The sequence below is a fragment of the Aedes aegypti genome, chromosome 1 (genome assembly GCF_002204515.2).
Source record: "Aedes aegypti strain LVP_AGWG chromosome 1, AaegL5.0 Primary Assembly, whole genome shotgun sequence".
Classification (NCBI taxonomy): domain Eukaryota; kingdom Metazoa; phylum Arthropoda; class Insecta; order Diptera; family Culicidae; genus Aedes; species Aedes aegypti.
In genome coordinates, this window is record NC_035107.1 from 308,899,488 (window position 1) to 308,912,469 (window position 12,982).

The following is a 12,982-nucleotide window of genomic DNA, read 5'->3' on the forward strand; positions in this document are numbered from 1 at the left end:
AGTTTAGCTACAGATCGCCAAAGTTGTATGAAACACTGGTTTTATTGATGTTAAATGGCACCACTGTTGCACTAGATTTAAAAAAATCGAAAATATTTAATTCGAAACGAGGTTTAGTACTTATTAATAATGAACAAGTCATAAGCATCATTAGAGTTTTCTGATTATATAAAAAGGGAAAGTGTACCGGCAAGGATTCCCTATTAAACCATAATTGAATTTTAAAAAATTTTCACATTTTGAATCGTTTTGAATGTTTCAACATACATATATAATTTATATTGAATTACTCAGATCGACAGAACGATTCAAATCGAGTGAATAATCACGTATGGTGAAATAGGGAACCACTACAGTCTGGTACACATACCCTACTATGAGCACTCAATGCTTGGAATAATCCTTGATTTTTATCAAATTCCTGGAAAAAATTAGAGGGTAGTTTGTGTTGAAATTCTTGATGAAAATTAAGGAAATATTTCTGAAATAATTCTAAAAATAACATCATTACATTAACTTTTGGGTAAAGATATTTATAAAAATAGTCCTCAGGTTATTTTTGGTTGAATGCTTGAAGAAATTCTTGACGGAAACCTTACAAGGATTATTGAAAGCATACCTTGGGGAATTCATATTAGAATTTATAGATGAGTGCCTGAAAAAGTCTCTGAAATAAAAGACTTAAGAACCGTTAGACGTATTCTTCTTTAACAACCGAACAATACTGAACAAAATAAAGAACGCATTTGACGTTTCTTATACAAAATGGTTAGTGTGGAGCAGTGCTGTAAATATTCGACACTTTGTGCGACGTTCGTTTCCTTGCCTTGGTCAGCAGTCACAGTACGAGCGTTAGAAAGAACGTCGACAAACACAAAAAAGTGTCAATTGAATGTCGTCTGACACGATGACATTTGCATAAGTCATAAATTTTGCATATAATTCAGACAACGGATCATAAACAGCATGAATAGCTTGATTTTGTCTGTTATGTCAAATGTGACACACATACAGTGAAAGCAGAACAGAAACAAACAAACCCGTAACGTTTCCTAACGGAGCTATCGTGGTCAGTGGCATTCAATTGACATTTTTCTTTTCGACATTCGTTTGATCACTCGTGTTGCGAATGTTTAAGGAAAGCGCTGCCGAATATCAGCTAAAACGTGTCGACTACCGTGATTGCTTACAACACTGGTGTGGAGATCTGGATCTCGGCTTCTTGTGGGCGAATCCTCCTGAAATTTTTACCGCAGCTTAGAAACAATATGATTTTTTCTCAACTGAAAAATCACAACATTTAATAAACAAACTTTTCATTTTTTTAAAATTATGATATAAAATAGTTTTGGAAATATTTTGAAAACAAACAGTTTTACTGAAAAAAGTTTTTTGAGAAACTTATGTCTTATCAAATTACACAATTTTACATAAGTGTATGCTCCAAGTATTTACATTTGAAAATTATAAAAAAAATGTTCATGAATAACTATAAGTTTCTAGCTAAGCAAATTTCAGAAAGTAATTTCTGATTGAATCTCTTCAGGAGCTGGTGAAATAGTTTGAGAATAAATATCTGGAAAAATCCAGAAAAAAAAACTTCAGTTTGGAGGATTTCCGAAGTTCCTGGAGAATGTACAAAATTACAAAATTATGAAGGACTTCAGTAAAAGAAATCTGAATTGGAAGAAATTCTCGAAATTTTCTAAAATATGGCCTGTAAAAAATCTCAAAGCCATCTCTGCATCAATTCCTGAAGAATTGCTTAAAACAGTGGTGAAGAAATTCTTCCAATAATTTTTTATAAGGGTTTTTTTTTTCATAAAAATTATTTTGATTCGACTCTGGTGGATTTTACCGGAATCTTTTGGCTTTACAGTCTTATGTTAGAAGAACGCTTTTGAGCGTATCCCTATGAAAATATATTTTGAGGGTTTTCTAAAAATAGTACTGAAGTTCTTAAAAAGATCACAGCAAGATTTTGAAAAAAAAAACTTGCAAAAAACCTCTCGAAAAACCCCTGGATAACTTCAGTTGAAAGATATAAGGTAATAAACATTAAATATTCATATATTTATACAGCCATTCCATGAAAAACCGATCTAGTGGGTCTCCGAATTCCGTGCAAATTTGCTATTTTGTTCCTTATCCGAAATAAGGATACACGTATTTTTGGATTTTTTGATTAGGGTGACCATTTCCAAAATAGGGTGACCTGAAAAATCGCGATTTTGCAAAATTTTTATTTTAAAAAAAATTATAACTTATGAACCGTTTGACCGATTTTCAATCTTTTTGGACGAAATGAAGACTAAAGATTTTGACTTTTCGGGAAATATATAAAATTTCACAAAAAATGTGTTTTTTACATGAAAAAACTCAATAGTTTCCGTTTTCTCGTGTTTTGAAGGCCTCGGGACCAAAGGGGCTATTGCTGCTCTCATTTTTTCTTAAAAGTTCAGAAAATTTTACGTAAACTGTCAAATTTTCAGCGATGTATGTTTTTTAGTTTTTGAGATATATATTTTTGAAAATAAAAAATCAGTCATTTTTCATCGGCACACACTGTAGATCTCAGCGCATTAGATTTGCAATGTTTAAGAAAAAATCATAACTTTTGAACAGCTTAACCGATTTCTAATCTTTTTTATGGAATGAAAGCTAAAGGTCTCAACTTTTCAGAAAGAAATAGAAAAAATAGAATACTTTGAAAAAAAAAAATTTTCACTTAAAATATATGAAAATTAGAAATTTTTATATTGTTTCACGTTTAAACATATTTTTATCAGATTTGTCTGAATAGTTGAAATTTTAAGCTTTCATTCCATACAAAAAGATTGGAAATCGGTTAAGCTGTTCAAAAGTTATAATTTTGTTTAAACATTACAAATTTAATGCGCTTGGACCTACAATGTGTGCCGATAAAAAATGACTGATTTTTTATTTTCAAAATTATATATCTCAAAAACAAAACAACAAACATCGCTAAAAATTTGACAGTTTACGTAAAATTTTCTGAACTTTCGAGAAAAAATAAGAACAGCGATAGCCCCTTTGGTCCCGAGGCCTTCAGAACACGAAAAAATGGAAACTATTGAGTTTTTTCATGTAAAAAACACATTTTTTGTGAAATTTTATATTTTTCCCGAAAAGTCAAAATCTTTAGCCTTCATTTCGTCCAAAAAGATTGAAAATCGGTCAATAGGTTCATAAGTTAAAATTTTTTTTAAAATAAAAATTTTGCAAAATCGCGATTTTTCTGGTAACCCTATTTTGGAAATGGTCACCCTAATCAAAAAATCCAAAAATACGTGTATCCTTATTTCGGATAAGGAACAAAATAGCAAATTTGCACGGAATTCGGCTGTATAACTGCTGGAGAAACCTAGTAACTCTAGTAAAATATCAGGAAGAGTCTTCGAAAAAACACCCGAAGCAGGTAAATTTTGTTCCCTGAAATAGCAACTATTAAAACAGCTCCTTGAGAAAATCACGTTAACAGTTTTTATTCCTCAATGAAATTCAGGCGTCATCCTAAAAAACTTTTTGCACAACAACTTTTCAAGTATGCGTAAAAATATCATTTACAAGTGTCAGAGGAATCCCTGAAAAAATACTAGCAAAAGAATTTCTAAAAAATCCTGGTGAATTTGACGAAGATTGACTCAGGAATATCAGGAAATACTTTTAGAAGAATATTAGAAAAAAAAATAATTCGAAATACCGAAGGATTTTCAGCAAGATAATAAGAAATTGAAAGGCCTTTTGCAATCTACTGATAAGAGAATTTAAGATGTTATCCCTGGTAGAACTGATTAGGATGTACCGTTAAACAGTAAATGTTCCTGGAAGGATCTCCCAACCAATATCTGCCCGAGATAAACTGACCTAGGGTTGAAAATCTTATAAATAATATGAAAAACATATCAACTTGTGGGATAAACTCTGAATGAAACACTAAAAAAAAAATGCTGAAGTAAGCCCTGAACAAATTCTTAATGGAATTCTCAGCAAAATCTCTTGACAATTTGTCTAGAAATTTTAAGAGAAATTTTTTGATAATTTCATATCAGAAACCCTGCGGAAATCGTTAGAGAAGTTATGGGAGTTAGCATCTACGCAAAAAATTTGGAAGGATTTATGAGAAAATTGGGGTGTGTAATATCTGTTACATTACCGCGGGGTTGACGTAGGACTACTATGGACACAATTTCGATCAGTTCTGGGTCAGACTCTAACAACAGTGCATCATACATTACCTGATTTATTACGAATAATCGACAGTATAATGCTCATCTTGTACATCCCTTGCCAAGACATCAATTTCATATAGCCTATTTCCCAGATCAGAGAGCGAACAAAAAGGCTAAATAGGCTATATTTAATTGATGTCTTGGCAAGGGATGTACAAGATGAGCATTATGCTGTTATTGCATCCTGACGGCACTGCAGTAGCGTCCTCGGAAACATCCTCAAATTGCCGTATTGTCGATTATTCGTAATAAATCAGATATTGTATGGTGCTACGAGATGAATTAAGAGCAAGTATGCGGTAAACACATTAGGATGTTTTACACAACTAACTCTTTAGTACTCATTTGTTGGATCTGAGAAGGGCCGATTGAATTGTTGAATTCTAGTAACACGGACGCATTTTGACGGCGCACTGGTTGAAATCCTCCTCGCCCGATGAGGTTTGCGGTGGCGGATTCTTCATCGCGGTGGTGGGGTTTTGCTAAGTAACTGCCTTCTTTTTCACCCCCTCCTTCTCGGATGCCAGCCACGGCCACAGCTTCCTGGGATTTCACTTCATTCTTGCCAATCTTGCCGACATCACAATTGTAGTTCCCACCGAAGTATTTCTCGATCGCATTCAAGGAGGACTCGTTCCGTTCGTTTGGGGCTGCGATGGCGGCCACAACCATCTCATTCTCCTGTGGACTTCTTCCTCTTAGCGGCGGCAGCGGTGATGGCTTTGGTATCGGACGGCATCTTCTCTCAGTCGGTCGACGGGCAGTTTGATTTGAGCGAAAGCAAGACAATCGGGGGGATCCTTCGCTATCGATGTCTGTGCCTGAGAAGCATGTCAGGTCAGAGCAAGCCGATCTGTTGCCTGCTGAGATGCGGTCCAAGTGGAGAGTGAAAAGCAATGACGTCAACTTTTCTCTAGCACCCCTATTTATAGATTTGCTTGAAATCAACGGTCTCTTTTAAAACAGTTATTAAACTATTTGTATAGGTATGTGGGATTCAGTAAGTGAACGACATGAACCTTTAATGCCTCGTCTTTAAAGGAATTTCGTTAGCCAGCAAAAAGACATAAACGTTTAAAATATTTCATGCCAACGTAACGCTCATGGTTTAGAAATTCCAATTTCACTCCTGTATAGAGAAGAAAGACGTAGTCCTACGTCAAAAATCCTTGGCAAAAGGCTAGGTGAAACGTCCAGATAATTTCTTTGAAGAATTTTGATACAAAATAATTTCAGAACTACCGCTGGTATTCTTAAAAATGTTTCCGGATTAATATAACGAAAGTTTTGTAAGAAATAATATTTGTATGAGGAATTTAAAAAAAAGTGAATAAATAAAAAGGTCGATAATTTTAAGTTTTAAAGTTTTCCAATAACTTGTTATCTGTGATTCAAGGATCTAGATTCTTAATGCTCTCCATACATTCACACTGAGAGCCTGTTTCTCAGCTTAATGGTCAACGTGCACTTCTACAGTTACAAACTGAGAGTTTTTAAAATTCATATATCTGGAAAACACATTGACACCTTTTGCGTAAGGCTTTTTGTTGGCTAGTAGAGTGGCGAAGTCGGTCCAGTGACTTCGGATGGAGAACGGGTTCCAGTTCACTGGCGCTCCGACGACTCAAACCGGAGTGATACGCTACTAATCGGAATAGTCTCCAGCGGTGGATCTATCATATTCCAACGAAGATTTCCCCGCGGCGGAAGATCCTCCGAACCATAGCTATCCGGGCAGATGCAGAGGTCGGTCCTGCGATTTCTGTGGAGAGAAACTTTCGAATCACAGACACCCCTATTTATCGATGATACTTCGCGATCTACTCCACTAGTCCATGACGGTGGACCTAGTCTTTTCCGAACGTTAACTCGATGCTGGTCGGTTTGGTGCCGAGGTCAGTCCTGCAATTTCGGTGGAGGAAGACTTCCGGTTCGCAGGTGCCCCAACTACCCATCACCGATACTACGTGACGCTCGAATTACTCGACCTAGTCTTCGACGGAGGATCTAGCGTGTCCACCGCGTGACACATGCCTACGTGTTGACACATTTTTTGCACGATGTTGTCGAAGTCTAGATCTCCGTCGCTGCTTGCGAGCATTTCGTTTCGCACTTCCGCAAATCTTGGGCAATCAAAAACTACGTGTTGCGGTGTTTCCTCGATGTCTGGGCGATTTGGGCAGTGTGGCGACTGTGCGTGCCTAAAACTATAGAGATACTTTCTGAAACATACATGACCTGATAGGAACTGTGTCAGGCAGAAGTTAAACTCTCCATCTTCCTTTCTTCACGCTGTGCCACTCTGACAGCATGCCTCGCCATAGATCCAACTGTGACCATCTTCCGTACGTTTCTTATGTCTCTTCATTGGTAGCACTTGATAATCTCCGCCAAAGTGATGCAGATGGGGATTATTCCATCTGGCAGTAGCGTTCTATATGTACTCGTGACTCGTACTGTCATCAGTCGAAACGCTCTGTACAGTTTTTTTTTACGATTCTGCTTTGTTTTCAGTGCAGGAACTTCATACCTCAGTATCGATGACGAGATATTAGCTAGCAGACGCCTCTTACTGCTTCTTGGAACGCCTAAGTTTGGTTACATTCATCGCCTTCTCGGATTGTTTGTATACGCTGCTGTTAGAATTCAGCCGATTGTCGATCATTACCTCCGACGATGATCTTCATCTGCAGAACTGCCTTGCAGTTGCTGACTAGCAGCACTTCTGTTTTGTGATGAACTATCTGTAGTTTGGCTCCGCTCATCCAGCCCTCGATTGCGTCAATTGCTTCACTTCATTTGTCTCGTACACCAAGATTATGCTCTGGAAGTTGCTCAGCAACTTGCACAGATAGTCGAGGACCTGCATTCTGTGCAGTGCTGCGGCTTCGGCCTCTCAGCAGGCACTGCTGAATGCTTTTTTCACTTCTATTGTAACCACGGTGTTTTATCGATCTCCTCTTCGTTTCTGCTTCGACGCTTTCTCAGCACACTCGAGTACTCTTCGTCAACCGTCGATACGCCTTTGTGGAATCCAAGCTGAATTTTCAAAAACCAGCACTCACTCTCTGTACACTTCATCATTGGCGATATGTTAGGAATGTCGATAATGAAATGCTGGTGGTTCCGCGAAACTCTCGTCGGTCGGTTCCGTAATTTCTTGATTTGATGCGCGACATTCCGCGCATTTGTGGCCGGATTGATGGCGATGGGGATTGGAATATGACCGCTGAAGAGGGGGTAATTCGAGGGAATTTTGATGCGGGCAACACACTTTAGGCGAAATGGTTTGATTTTCGGGATGCTATAAAAAAGTGTGTTTGCTATAAAAATTATGGCATGCCGAAGACAACGTTAAAGACCACTAGGTTTCAGCTGCAACGGTTGCACAAGTGATTTTATTTAATATTGCTTACTTTAAACAAACTTTTAGAGGTCGGATTTGATTATCCGGAATTTTAGACTCGATTATCCGAAATATGTTTTCTAATATACATTTGAACCTCCATGAGTCGATGTTCCATGACTCGACTCATGGAACCATACTAAAAACGAAATTTCATGGTTACTATGCTGGTCCCTCAAAACAGCTTTCCAAAGGATCTCTGTTCCATGTCTCGATATTCCATGAGTCGATGGTCCCTTCAATATCGACTCATGGAGGTTTGGCTGTACTTGTTTTTAAGTTTTTCTGCATAAATTTGATATTGGAATTGGGATAAATAATATTAATTATTTGGCAGTTTTGGTCGTAAGTAGGGTAAGGGGGTTCGAAAAAAATATGTTTTTTTGTGTTCCTAGAAATAAATTCTGGCTACGCCACTTCATCATAAAAATAAAACTAGAAAAAAGTATAATATTTAAGTTCTTTTATGGTATATTTTAATTTCTCTCTAAGTGATTCGACTATCCGGAGGATTCGTTTACCCAAAGTGAAAAAAGTCGATACTCCGGTTAACCGAGTCCGACCTGTAAAACATATCAGGTATCCAGATTGTTTGCTATAAAAACGAAGTACGATTGAAAATCATACTTACATTATTCATGCATCAAATAATTATTTATTAATAATTTTAAGTAGATTCCTTCCCAATTAGCCAGGATTTCAAATTTATAGCAAACTTATATGTTTTATAGCAAATCTCTTAATTCCGAGCTGTGAACTGGACTTTTGTAGTCAAATATACTCATTCGTCCCTTCCTCACAGCTAATTAGTACGCGACCTGGTCTACGACATAAAATCGAAGAAATACTAAGCCATACACAACGAGTCGAACTCATCGATATGCTTCCGATTGCTACGTGCGGAAAGGTTGACACTTAGTCCAATCAGGATGGCAATTCACGAATGTGCAGACGTACTGTAATGGGACAAGCATACTGAACAGTTTTCTTGCAACGATATCTGTAATGAATGATTCGAAACCGTTGGCGTGTAAATCCTTAGAAAGCTTCTTATTGCCAATCTGAATGGCTCTTTGCTATCCAGAGAAGCTCAGCACTCTTAAAAGAAGCTTTGAATTCTTCCAAGAATGTCAGGACTCTGCGAGTTGCTCTGGACTCTCCAGAGTAGTTCTGGACTCACCAGAGTAGCTCTGATATCTCTATAAGAGCTCTGATCTCTCCAGAAGAGATATGGGCGTTCCAGAAAAGAGCTCTGGATGCTCCAGAGAAAAGTTCGAACTTTTATGAAAAAAGAAGTTCTAACTAGTCCAGAGCAGAAGCTCTGACTTCTTCAGAGAAGAAACTCTGAGACAAGAATCTCTGATTTGTACAAAGAAGAAGTTCTAACTTTTCCAGAAAACAAGCTCTGCTTTTTTCAGAGAAGAAGCTTTAAATTCTCCAGATATGAAGTTTTGACTTCTCAAGGAAAGCTGTGGCATATAGAGCAGATGAGCCTTGCGGTCTCCAGAGGAGCTCGGTGGGCTCCATAGGAGCTTTCCGGTCCCCAGAGAACCTTTGCGGTCGCCAGAGGAGCTATGCGGTCTCTAGAAGAACTCTGCGATTTCCAGAGGAGCTCTACGGTCTCTAAACTAGCTCTGTGGTCTCCAGAGGAGCTTTGTGGTCTCCAGAGGAGCTCTACTGTCTCCGAAGTAGAAGCTCTATTTCTCCAGAGACGAAGTTATGACATTTAAAGAGCAGCTTTAGCTCTATTATAGAGAACCAATCAACGGGATTTGCTCAACAAAATCCTGAGAAGCATGTGTTCCAAATTATGAGAAAATTTCAAAAGATTCATAAGCAGAATTGGCCCAGAATCCTGAGCAGGATTTGCTCAGAATTCTGAGTGAGATCAGCCCAGAATCCTGAGCATGATTGGCTCACAATCCTGAGAAAGATTCGCGTAAAATCTTTAGCAGGATTAGCTCAAAGTCTAGAGTTTGATTCGCTCAGTTTCCTGAGTACGATTTACTCATAATCCTAAGCAGGATTGGCTCAGAATCCTAAGCAGGGTTTGCTCAGATTTCTGAGAATAATTCACTCAGAATCATAAGCATTATTCGCTCAGAATTCGGAGCCTGAGTCTCTCAGAATCCTGTTCAGGATTCGCTCTAAATCCAGGGAACATTATTCGCTCGGAATTCTGAGCAAGATTCGTTCAGAACCTCTTGCAGGATTCGCTCAAAATCCTAAGCAGGATTCGCTAAGATCTTGAATGAGATTCCCTCTAAATCCTGGAAAGGATTCGCTCAGAATGCTGAGCCGGATTTGCTCAGAATGCTGAACCGGATTCGCTCATAATCTTGAGCCGGATTTGCTCAAAATCATGAGCCAGATTCGCTCAGAATGCTGAGGAGCTGAGCAGGATACGCTCAGAATTCCAAACAGCATTCGCTCAGAATCATGAACAGGATTCGCTCAGATTTTTGAGAAGAGTTCGCTCAGAATCCTGAACAGGATTCGCTTAGAATCCTGAGCAGGATTCGCTCAGAGTGCTGAGCAGGATCCACTCCGAATCCTGAGCAGAATTCGCTCACAATCCTGAGCCGAATTCGCTCAGAATCCTGAGCAGGAGTCGCTCAGAATTCTTAGATTCTCTCTGAATTGTGAGCGCTCTGAACCCTGAGCAGGATTCGCTCAGATTCCTAAGCAGGATTCGCTCAGATTCATGAGCAGGATTTGTTCAGAATCCTGAACAGGATTTGCTCAGAATCCTGAGCAGGAATTGCTCAAAATCTTCAGCATAATTCGCTCAGAGTCCTGAGCAGGATTAGTCTAGATCCCTGAGCAGGATTCACTCAGAATCCCAAGCCAAATTCGCTCTGAATCCTGAGTCAGATTCTCTCTGAATTCTGAGCGAAATTCGCTCAGAATCCTGAGCAGCATTTGCTCAGAATTCTGATCAGGATTCGCTCAGAAAGCCTGTCAAGGATGATTCTTTCCAGGAGTTTTCCGAGCGTATCCAGCAGGCAAATGGGCCTAAACGAGGCTGGATCTCCCAGTGGCTTCCATGCTTTACCAGCTTCTAGATCGTCCATATTCGTGGGAAGTTACCTTCGTTAGGACATTTCTGCAACACCTTCCTGAACATGCTGCCATGATGACAGCTTTCAGCGCCACGTTCGAAATTCCATCTGGACCAGGGGCATTCCTCGATTTTAAGCGTTTCGCCGCTTCTACAAGCTCGTTGTTAGACACCTGCCGGTCCTCGGGGATTGCTTCTGCCTCTTCACCGTACCGTATTGGTGGCCAGGACGTTGGATCGTGCTTCGGGAAGAGACCCTCCACGATCGCCTTCAGCTTGTCTGGGCACATCTCAGCTGGCGTCGAAGGGATCTTTGCCACAACGACTCGATACGTTTTTTCCCCACAGATTAGTTTCTGCATCTTGGCACTGCTCCTTGTTGGATTTATTAAGCCTGATGATTTCCCGTTTGAGTGCGGTCCTAGCTTCTCGAAAAGCGGTCCTTCGCTCCTTTGTCTCAATTTCCGACCTTACTCTCTGAGCCCGCCTTCTGGCTCTAAGACAAGCAGTTCGAAGCATGCTGAGCATGCCATTCCACCAGTAAGCTGGTCGCTGTTTGTTCCCCGGCTTCAGTTTACGCTGCATGGTTGCGTCACAAGCCGTTACCATCCTTTGTGTTAGCTCGGTGGCGTCGACATCCTTCCTATCGCCGTCTTAACGTTAAAGGCTTTCGTCTGCAGCTTTCGCTCGCTAGTTTTTCTTCCCATAGTTTCCGTAGGATTCCGTTGACCGATGCGATAGCGAATTGCTATGGGTGTACTTCTCACAAACTCTTCAGTTCATATTCGCCGACTTTACCTTTAGTCGCGGACATCAGCACAAAGCTATATATGGTTCCAACAATGTTGACAGTTTTTAGAACACTTTTGTATCTTTCTACAGAATACGAATACTTTGCTGTTGATTTGACTTAGATATTTTGCAGCATATTTAAAATTATTATCAATCAGAAAAAAAAAGTTTAAACATTGAAGATTGCATAAAGCATAACGTTATATGTTTGAACAGTATTTCCATTTAACTTGCACTTCTACGATAGCTTAATATGTAACACTGTCTGATAATTAGCTCTGTTGATAACTATAAAACAGTTTCACCATATCAAGCTAAAATTTAGAATAATTTTTCAAATTTTCGGGGTTTAATAAATCTAAAATCTTGCATTATAAATATTATTCATTATTCGATTATTTTATGATAAATTGCAATAATGGTCGTAAAAAGTGGTTGAAGTGTAATATTGTTCGAACCACCCTAGCGCCTGCCCCCTTATTGTGTCAAGTTCCATCATCACGACTGAGAGGCCAAATAAATTCCTATTCCGACTTGCCTCCCCACGCAGCATTTTATCCAGATGTTCTCTCTAGATGGTAGCGCTTTTGGTAGATGTGGGCGTTGATCACCACAGTCGTCGTCTTCGTCCTCATCGTCATCAGATGACCAGCAACAACAACGGTGGCAAATCGTGCCTCCATTTGGTCTTAGGGTTCCGAAACTCACGCAATATGGTTGTCCGTCCATCCACGTCGCCGTCCGTTGACGTGTGCAATAAAACTGCGAAAGCCTCTTCCTCATTTAGCTCGGAAAATTGCTTCCACCTCCCTCTCCTCTAACCAAATCCGGCGACATTCAAACTTCCTGATGTTATTGTTTGATAGACCTTTGGTCATTTTGTCCATTTACCGGAATTCGGGCATCTTTTGTGAGCATGTGTTCGGACACCGAATGGCCACCGTTTTGGCAGAGATTTATATTGAATCATTTCGACTGGATTGGTTCCTCTGACCACTTCCCATCCCGAGCAGCCAGAGTGTTTTGATCATTCTGCTGAGGTCATCCAACTAATCTAATGAAAGCTGGTCAACCAACAGTGTGGTCCATTAGAAGAATGCGAAAATCGTTATCTGCAAAATCGTACATTTCAGGTTAATTATTAGAACTCTGAATCTGAAATACTTACTATAAGAGCTGGAATTCTTCAAGGCAGCATTTTGGGACCTATATTATACAATATTCATACATCTTATTCACCTGAGTAACCTCAAGGATGTCAAAAATCTTTGTTTGCAGATGACACAGGCCTCTCCGCCAGAGAACGAATCCTGTGTGTCATCTGTAGTCGATTGCAAAAAAGTTTGGATATTTTTTCTTCATACTTGCAAAAATGGAAGATTTCTACTAATGCTTCCAAAACTCAACTAATAATATTCCCACACAAACCAAAAGTTCTTTATTTGAAACCATCAGTTAGACATGCTGTCA

General features: G+C 39.3%; 1 long non-coding RNA gene across 1 annotated transcript in view; it reads left to right on the forward strand.

Moving 5' to 3' along the window:
- The window catches only part of LOC110674246, a 428,424-nt gene that overhangs the window by 364,085 nt on the left and 51,357 nt on the right, over positions 1 to 12,982 (forward strand). The window lies entirely within an intron of this gene.